Raw genomic sequence first — 10,343 nt, 5'->3', positions numbered from 1 at the left:
GATACGGGCAACGCTTCACCCTAGTTCTGAGCGCGTAAATAAATGGGCGATGCATATGATGCTTTAGATATTGGTTTGTAGCCCCCACCGACGCCGATACGCGCACGCGCTGAAGGTCGGCGTCCTTGGTTGGCAATGCGAAACATGGGGAAAATGCAGCTCCCGCGCTAATCCATTCTACGCGCTTGCTACGCTAGTCCTCTTGCTCTGATGCTCCGCTTCAACCCTTCGGTCCCCGACAGGTCATTAAGTTCGCATGACCTTTAATAAAAGTGAGTAGAGCCTACAATAAAAGTCAAAGTGACTAGAGTCAGTTATATTCAATCATTCTTGTAGTGTGTCATACGTTGAAAAATACAAATGCTCGGGCCAGAGGTTAATAGTTCAAAAGGAACAGTGCCAATTTTATCTTTTTCTTTTATTCATTTTATTTGTCATGACGCACTTCAAAGCTCTGCTGTTTGCTTCATTATGTTCTTTTTGCATGTTAGCCAGCATGACGTTATACCACTATCATAAAGGAACATAAGGAGCAATCATGTTTTTTCTTAATAGAGTGATCAGCTTGATCTCGTCCGTTTACGTAGGACAAAATTTAAGGACACTGTATTTGGTGTTTCTTTTTGACATTTGGTTTTTCGCAGGAAGCCAACACTCATCTAGAAGGCCGACCATGTCCAGCGAAGAACACAGGTCAGTGCCTCTCCTGATCCACCAGCATAACACAAACAACAGTACAGCCACCCAGGAGACGATTGTTCCCCGAGGAGACTACAAAGATTGGTATGGGCAGTGAAAGCGGCCCTTGCTGCTCGAACAATCTCCGTGTAGGACATTTAGAGATACCTTACTAATACACTCACGAGCAAGGTAAAACCTTTAGTCTAACATTACAACAAGCAAAGTCACCCGATTGGATCAAGTGATGATGAAGGGATGAAATTATTGATAACTGCATCAATTGCATGCGCCGTGTACACAAGAGTGCGTAGGCTGAGAAGAATGGGTCCACACAATGTGAGACCTCTGTGAAGAACTGTGCTGTGGGCGCAATCCGTACAAAGCGTCACGATGGCTAGGGGAATTGTGGTGGGAACAACAGCAAGAATAACCTATGAATCTGGCATAGGCCACCGAAAGGTGCAAGTTGAAAACAGTGGCCTTCTAATGTCAGAAGACTACCCATGAATTAGGGCTAGCTCACATGATCTAGTTAGCTGCGGCTGTTGCCCACGCAGAGTTTGAGAAATTCAGTGTGCACTTAGCTTGGAAAAGTTCCAAGTAAAGGAAATTAGCGCAGAGAATGAAAAGTTGTACCTGAAAACAAGGAAATATTAAGTGCAAGTCCAAATGGGACAGTGCAACGTTAGCAGCGCTGATTTTTTTTTCTTTCCAAGATGCTGACAACTTTATGTTCCTTTCTGTGCTCTTTGATGTTGTTTTCTTTAATGATGTTGTAGAGAGATATGTGTATTTATTTTTGTCTTATGTCCTACCGCACATTGTTTCCGAAATTTTCAACGTAGGTTCGCATTAAGACATAGCCATAAGTCATAATTGGTACAAATGCCTTCGGCACAAAGGAAATATTACATAAATTCTATCACATTCCCTTCAATCTGTTTCATGAAAGTGCATGGATATGTGCCAGCAACTGCGTTCAATATCCATCGCAGCAATAAATGCACACCACTTGGCGGCGAATGCGGCAGGTGCTTCCCACGACCACATAGTGAGGACATGCGCTGTACAGCAGTTTTCGGAGACTTGGATAGAACATAAGTTGCCACTACAGGTGACGTGCACTGCTGTGGATCCCGACATCAATATGGCAACAGTGTAGTGGGTGTGGCCATTTACCACTAAGACAAGGTACACACAGAACGCTTATACCTTCACCAATGTGGGTAATATGCGCACTGGAGCTGCACAATGAACCCATTTTCCTCATGGGAGACTCCAACATTGTAGCATACAAATGTGAGTTCTTCAAATCTATTCGAAAACCTTTCATGGAGCAACTCTCCAATCAGCTTGGATCCGACACATGTAGAGCAAGCAGTCTTGACTTGGTTTTTCAAAACACATATCTCAACACATTCAGCATACAACTCACTATAGCCATTTCAAGGCTATCATCGCTACATTAAAATTAAAAGTCAAAACTGAATATGTCTATGAAACGTTCTTGGCTCTCAGAACACACCTCGAGTTTATAGACATTCATGTTTTTCATTCTTGTAACTATCCTGCAAAGGTCTTTTAACCATACGAGCGATTTATCTGTTGTCACTGTGTCACCGAGCTTGGGTGAAAGCTGATCTCTCTCTAATTATGACTTCAATTTTTGTATGTGATTTATCAAAGTGAGCTTTGTTGTATTGTGTACAATACAGAGAGGCACGTGAGAAATAAACTGTATAGATGTGTTGACACAATGTAGTGAAACATCTCGTAATATATACAGGCAGTTATCTAAAAAAATAGGTATCCAACAACGTACAGCACGCAAGATTCATCTTAGCGACCGACGCCATACCACAGTCGTACAGAAAAACACTGTCAGCTGATCATATGCATACAAGTGCTTGTAGTGCGCAACAACTTTCAACGATTCATATTTACAATGTTGAAATAAGGCTCTCGAAATGAAAAAAAATTCTTGGCTGAAAATGGGCTTGGAAAGGTTGGCAATTCCAGCTAAAATTTGTGCAATGTCGTCAATGTAAAGAAACAGCTCGATGGCAAAGCTCCCTGACAAATTCTTGAATATTTTCATGCGCTGAATAGCACGCTCAACATGTACACGAGCAGCTGCAATGCATTGATTGTTTTCAGCGTCTTTCTTTGAAGGCGGCATCTGCTTGCGTAAAAATGGTGGACGGACCAGTCTCACATGATGCTCAAGGCAGAACTCATCAATAAGGTCAGGTCAGTTTATTCCCTCAAACGCCCCTTTATCATGGATGTTACATAAGAGGCGGGGTACATCATGCGACGATAATTCAACGTGATGACAAACGGGACTTTTGAAAAGCGGTAGACATCCAGTAAAAACAAATAAATACTCTCGACTAATCTTGAATTAGAAGAAAGCAAACAGTAATTAATTTGGCAAAGCAGAAGAAACGTCTGAATGAACAATTCACTTGAATAACTAATGGAACATTTGAATAAAGGTAGATAAACTGCATACAATCGTAAGAAAGCCTTTGTCAGCCATGATGCTATCAATACAAGGAAGGAACGTTTCGAGTGTTTTGCTTTCCTTGGTTATGTGGGTGTGTCAAGTGCTTGATTAATATAGGCTGTGTGTGCACCTGGGGTTTCAGACACCAATCTCTTAGGTGTGTGGGTGCCTTTGTACCAGCAGTATGTCAGTAGCTTGGCTCCATGTCCTTTGGTCGTTAAAGTGGGATTGCTGTGCCGCCTAGAACTGTTCTTACATTGGGATAGTCTTTGAAGTACACGTTCAGGATTTCTCCGAGTATGGTGACAGTCGACTTAAAAATATCGGATGCTGTGGTGCGGCGAACACCAAAAAGCACACCAAGAAAAGAAAATGTCAAGTTGTGGCTCATCTTAAAGTCAGGAGCCCTGCATCTTCGTTAGAAATACAGAATCATTTTGCTTGCATTAGCATACGGCTGTCAGTATAGAGATCACATAAATTGTAGAAGAGTTCGAGACATGGAACGCCAGTGAGCACATTGAGGGCTTAGGGATGTTGAACCTTTCATATGCGTCATGGTTGGTTCCTTGCACTATTGAGTGAGTCAACCTGGATGCCAATATTTGTCATCAGTACTTCAAGGCCAACGGCCGCATCTGAAGCATGAGGAATAAATTAAAATGAGCCTTGAAAGCAGAAATTTATTTGCATGTGAAAAAATGTTACCAGTATATTGCCATTATCTTTAGCAGCTGTCGACGGTTCGTCGACGAAATCTGCTATGCTGGTGGTTGGCTGTGGCTCATTGCCCACTGCTTCCTCTTTGTCCTTGGCGAAGACCTCTGTCAAAGGCCGATTATCTGCAGATGTAGCAACAATAGCATTTAGGCGATGAAATGTAACTTTTTTTCATTACGGTTAACACATCACAAGTGCATGACAGCCAGCTGCATACATTCTTAGCAAATGAAAGTGATTTGCTTAGATTGTGCATGCGTAGCAGTTACTCAACTTTCCCTCACATGGCTTTCCTTATCAATTCAGCCCAACCCGCAACTACCTCCCCAAAAAACCTCTCTTTGGATTCATCAACGATCGGCCTTGCGTGCGGAAGACCGTAAATGTTTGCTTATAAGGTATACGCACACAAAAGATTGCACAGAAAAACGTGACTGTTTCCGTGTAGCGCTACCAACAACGAGCGCTGCACAGATCAAATTTATCTTAACGGAACATTATTCTACGCAGCCTCACTCACTAGCCTATCATTCATAAGGCAATGCTTCACAAATGAAAACTGAGCACAATCACACAAGTACACAGGGAAACCCACCAATCGCTTTTGCTTACAAAAGAACTGGTTTACGAAGTCTCCGTTGCGCGAGATGCCGCACGTGAGCTTTTCCCAAGAACAAAAAAAAAAACTTTACGCAATACAAATACACCGAGTGCTTCACAAAGGCTAGAAAATCGTCAGGTTCCGCATCGGACGTTGCACGTAACCACCCACAAGTTACGCAGCCCAAAGGCAAACATCCACGTACTTATCACCAGCTCCCGATTCCGGCGATGTCCGGTGTGTTTTGGAAGGTCCAAGGGCCGGACAGGAAGGTTCTGCGATGGCACTGCTCCGGGAACAAGGCACCGTCTTTTCAAGACTGGCGCGAATGAACGTCATAATTTCTAATGCGTACACTCCCTAGAAGTTCCATGTCGTTCTCAACGACGATTTATCTCCAACCCCGTAGACAAAATTTTCTTCGCCGGAGTGCTTGCTACACACGCGATAGGTAATGCTGCGCTGCTTCCCCCTTCTCAGCTTTATCAACCATGCATCTTGCGTCTGCTCTGTTCTGGGGTATGCATGAAAACTCACACCGGGCTCCGTCGAATAGGTTCGGCACTGCGGCACCGAGCAGTAAACCACGCTCAAACAAGTAACCAAATTACTGCTTTCGGTAAGAAAGGCCGCGAGCAGCGCTTGCCTTGCTGGCGGCGGCAAAGCCGAGTCACGTGATGTCGTTTACTACGTCACAGCGATCGCACCGCCGGTGTCACCTGTGGTGACCCTCGGATCTAGCGGCTTTAGTGGCGTCTCATACATTATATCAGCTCACTCGTTAGGCTCTTTGATATGGCTCTGCTGGGAGTAAGGAAAGCTGGACCCTTAGTCACATATGGCTTGTGAGGTGAGCTCCACAAAGAGTGGAAGTGGCACGACACCGCTTCTCTGAAGAGTCTCTTGTCCTCTTGAGGCACTTTTCTCAAAGGATTCCCAGACAGCGCTCTATGGGCAAGGCTGTCCGCCATCTCGTTGCCTATGATACCTCAAAAGAAACCAAGCCACTTTACTGCTCCGCATTCGCACGGGCTCTGCTCGTACCCCTGCGTGGATGTGTAAGACTGGCCTGGCGTTGTCACCATTATGTTCAACGTGTGGTGTGTGCGGTGACATAGAACATTACCTTATGTGCTGTACTCTGTATGACGCGGAAAGGAGCGTGTTATTCGGGTCCCTCAAGAGGACAGGAATTCCCCACAGTTCTATACAGGACATTGTTTTCCCGCGCGGGAACCGGTTAGATAGGAAGGAGGTTTCTCGCCTTCTTTTAAATTACCTGCAGGACACGGATTTGGCCTCCACATGGTGACCTTAGGTGTGACTATGTGTAGTGTAGTTGTGAGGTCTGTGTCTGATTTATATGATTTATGTATTTTAAGTGTCGCTACGGTGGAGCAATTGCCGGCAGCTACTGCAAGGCTAATCCCACCAGTAGCCTACAACCACTCAACTCAACTCAACTCAACTAAGGAAAGCTGGAGCGTGCGGTTCTTATGCGCTACACTGTTCCAGTGCTGCCCTAGTTATTACTGCTGCATGTAAACGGAGGCTAGAACACCCTACGCTTCTTTAATTCCTACCACAGAGAGAACACTAAAATAAAACAGAAATCTAAACACCCGCCGTGGTTGCTCAGTGGCTATGGTGTTAGGCTGCTGAGCACAAGGTTGCGGGATCGAATCCCGGCCACGGCGGCCGCATTTCGATGGGGGCGAAATGCGAAAACACCCGTGTACTTATATTTAGGTGCACGTTAAAGAACCCCAGGTGGTCGAAATTTCCGGAGTCCTCCACTACGGCGTGCCTCATAATCAGAAAGTGGTTTTGGCACGTAAAACCCCATAATATAATTTTAATTTTTTAGAAATCTAAACCACAATAACATATTTTTTAGCAGTCTTGCTTCTTCGGTGAGTTGGAAATGCGTACTGTCCAGGGGTGTGCTGTGAACACGAAGACAGAGCGCTTGCTTATGTTTGTATAACCGAATTAGCAAATTCATTAATTAATAAGTAGTCTGCTGAAATGTCCACAACTGAAAACTTGCTCCATCCTATGAAAAGCGCCGCCATACGCAATGAGTTATATTTTCCGTTCCTAAATGGGAATTTTTAGGCACTAATGCAGCCAGGCATATACGATTCGCTCGGCTTACTGGACAACAGCTTTCCAATGTATTTGTAAAGGGGATGCGCGAAGATTCTAGATGTTGAATTCAAATGGTCTGTGGTCGCATTTCAATTTGTATTCCATTCGCGAATATTGTATTCAATATTGTCGAATATTCACTTCAGGTCAAATATTCTAGAGTCCATTCAACACGTTGGACAGCCGAGGTAGAGATACCAATGCAAGTGATGACTGTTCCGAATGACTTAGCTGCAGGAGCGCGGTGGTTGCTGCGCAGAGTCATGACGCTTTGGGCGGAAAGTAGAGAACACGTAAGTTAGGCTGATAATTTGCAGTTGATCAATGAAAACAAATGCCTCTGGTTTAGGCAGCGCATGTGCGATTCTTGTGTTCACAACTTGGGTTAATCCGTTCATTGTTTGCCTAGTCCCACTTTTACAAGAATGTGAGGCGCTGCAGTTGAAGCCTTCAGTCATTCAACGAACACAATAATCTACACGCATCTCTGGACCGATTGCTCCCTTCTTTTACTACTGTCATCGTGATGATGTTCCAGAGTGTGGTAAGTGTGGCAGAGCTGCCAGCGACGCGGCATCGTGACCTGTGACGTCATGCTCCTGTTCCCAAATATACCAGCGTCCCATCGGCAATAAACATTGTTCTTCACCGGCAACCGGCTTGCTTACATGGTGGCAGCGGTCCCTAGTCGGCATGTCGACGCCAGCGTCTCTTCTTCCACCGCCGAAGCCCTTGGACACATCAGGCAATGCTTAGCTTGGATGGCAAACTTGGAAGAGCGAGTTTACCTTGTTTTCTACTGCCACTCAGCTGAGAAATCAGAGCAAAGATGTGCAGGCAGCCACGTTGCTAGTAACACTTGGCGAGGAGACTAGAAAGGCGTACAGCACGTTCAAGTTTGATGCAGGTGAACATATAAACGACGTCGACATCTTGCTACAGAAATTTTAGGATTTCTACAAGCCTGAAACGAATCTAACCTTTCAGGAATTCCGTTTCGGATCAAGAAACCAAAAGGAAGGCGTGAGCTTCAGTGACTCGTCGAAAGAACTGCGTGTACTAGCTAAAAACTGCGAATTTGGAGAGCTAGAACGCATGCGGCGGAGCCGCATTATTCTAGGCATTCGAGACAAGACTTTGCAGCAAACGTTGATCGCTGAAAACTCTTCGTATCAGAAGACTGTCGATATCTGCCGCATCCATGAGCAAGGGAAAGAGCAGTTTCGCGAGATAAGCGAAGCTGCCGCAACGGCTCAGGAAACGAGAGTTCAGGCAGTAGCAAGTAACAGAAACGTCTGCAGTAAATGCGGTTACCAGGCACATCGCAGCGGAATATGCCCTGCGAATGGGAAGACTTGCAAAGCTGCGGCAGGCGGAACCATTTTGCCCAAGTATGCAAGACGCCGCCGCCATCACGAGAAGCGGTTCAGAGACGCAGAGATTTACGTGAGCTGCGTCTAGAACCAGACGAGGACGATTTCTTGGAAACTTCACGAGACGCGGTTCAGAGACGCAGAGATTTGCGTGAGCTGCGTCTACAAGCAGACAAGGACGATTTCTTGGAAACTTTAACGGTTCATACCATAACGAAAGACAACTGGAATGCTACAGTTCATATTGAAGGCACACCAATGACGGCAAATTAGACACGGGCGCAAACTGCTGCATTATTTCGCAAACTGCTGCATTAGCCATTGAGACGCTACCAGATGAGCCAACAGAATCCTGCCGGGGCACGCTTACGGCATTTTTGGACACAAAACTGCATCGCGTGAAAAAGTACATCTAGTACTTTCAGGGAACAACAAATCTAGCGAAGAAACATTTTTCATTGTAGAGCAGAACGTGCCGGTAACACTGAGTGGCTCAGCGCCGGAACGTTTAGGGTTCATCAGACGCTTGCAGAGCATTGAGTACGAACATATTTACCCCCCAGCGCCGCCTTTTGCAGAAGTCTTTAAAGGACTCGGCCAGCTAAGGGACTTCGAGTACAAAATGAAGCTGAAGCCCGGTGCCGCGGGTATCGTCGTACCAGCTAGAAGAGTCGCTGTGGCCCTTCAAGACAAGGTGAAGGCAGAACTACAGCGCATAGAAGACCAAGGAGTAATAACCAAGGTAACCGAGCCTACGGAATGGTCCAGTCCCATGATCACAGTAGTGAAAAAGGACAAAGTATGCATTTGTCTGGATCCAACACAGCTAAACAAGTCACTATTACGCGAGCACTATCCTATGTCAACAATAGAGGACATAGTTCCGCGACTTTCCGAGGCTGTTTTTTTTTTCAACTTTAGATGCGGCATCTGAATTTTGGCAGATTAAACGGCACGAGTCAAGCTCAAAACACCACTATGAGCAAGCCATATGGTCGCTATTGGCTTCTTCGAGTGCCGTTTGGCATCGCCCTGACCCCAGAGATTTTCCAAGCAGCAATGCACCGACTGTTCGCAGGGTTACCGTGTGTAGCGGTAGTAGTGGGCGACACACTGCTCTGGGGACGGACTAAAGAAGAGCACGATTACCATTTCAAACTCTTGTTGACACGCTGTAAAGAACACGCACTTAGATTGAATCTCAAGAAATGCGCATTCTTGCAGCCCCATGTGCGTTACCTGGGCGACATATTCAGTGCAGTGTGCCTGCGAGTAGACCCGCCACGAGTGCAAGACATACCACAAATGCCGGCGCCCAAGAACAGTAAGTAGCTACAAGTGTTTCTTGGTATGAATAATTTCGTACAGCGATTCACTCCAAGCATCTCTGACGTTACTGTCCCGCTGCGAACCTTACTACGCAACGACACTGCATTGGTACGGACCGAACAGCAACAAAAAGTTTCGAGATGTTGCGGCAATCCTTGGCGCAAGCATTTGTGGTATCTTACTTTGACCCGAAAAGAAATATCACCCTCTCAGTCGACGCAAGCCAATACGGTATAGGTGCGATGCTTCTTCAAGAAGGCCGCCTTGTCGCTTTTTCGTCTCGGTCACTCACGGACACACAACAGCGCTATGCGCAAATTGAAAAAGAAACGTTCGCGATTGTGCACGGCTGCACGCAATTCCACGATTACATTTACGGTCAGCTAGAAGTAATGGTTGAAACCGATCATCGCCCTTTGGTGTCAATTTTGAAGAAGCAGCTGCATCAGTGCCCCCTTCGGTTGCAACGCATGAGGCTCACCTTGCAGCGCTATCCCATCAATGTTGTCTACAAACCGGGCAAAGAGCTATTTCTTGCGGATGCTTTGTCATGATTTCCGAGCAAAGTATGCATGGCTGGAGACCGAACAGTTTCAAGTAAATGTGCCCGATTTTGTTTCTGCTTCCAAAGCACGCATCGAAGACCTCCTTGCAGCAGCCGATAGCGATGGAACCCTGCTCCAGCTACTAGGATATGTGGAAACAAGCTTGCCAGACGATAAACGTGATATCCCGGAAGCCGTTCGCTCCTACTGGTCATACCGGGAGGACATACACACGCAGAATGGCCTACTGTTGCGCATCAACAAGGTAATCATACCACACTCGAAGAGCGCAGAAATATTGAGCCTCCTTCACGCCGCACATTCGCGAGCAGACAAAATCAAAGAACCAGCGAGAAGCGTTATGTTCTGGCCCATCATGTCCGCGGATATAGAACAGTACTGCAGTGCTTGCAAGATCTGCCAAACGCATCAAT

At 45.9% G+C, this 10,343-nt stretch overlaps 1 pseudogene; it reads right to left on the bottom strand.

Moving 5' to 3' along the window:
* Positions 1 to 1,291: 1,291 nt before the first annotated feature.
* On the bottom strand, positions 1,292 to 3,581 carry LOC140213964 (uncharacterized; annotated as a pseudogene).
* Positions 3,582 to 10,343: the final 6,762 nt, after the last annotated feature.

The sequence above is a fragment of the Dermacentor andersoni genome, chromosome 11 (genome assembly GCF_023375885.2).
Source record: "Dermacentor andersoni chromosome 11, qqDerAnde1_hic_scaffold, whole genome shotgun sequence".
NCBI lineage: Eukaryota > Metazoa > Arthropoda > Arachnida > Ixodida > Ixodidae > Dermacentor > Dermacentor andersoni.
Note: the sequence above shows the minus strand (reverse complement) of the source record. Positions and strands in the feature narration are given on the sequence as shown.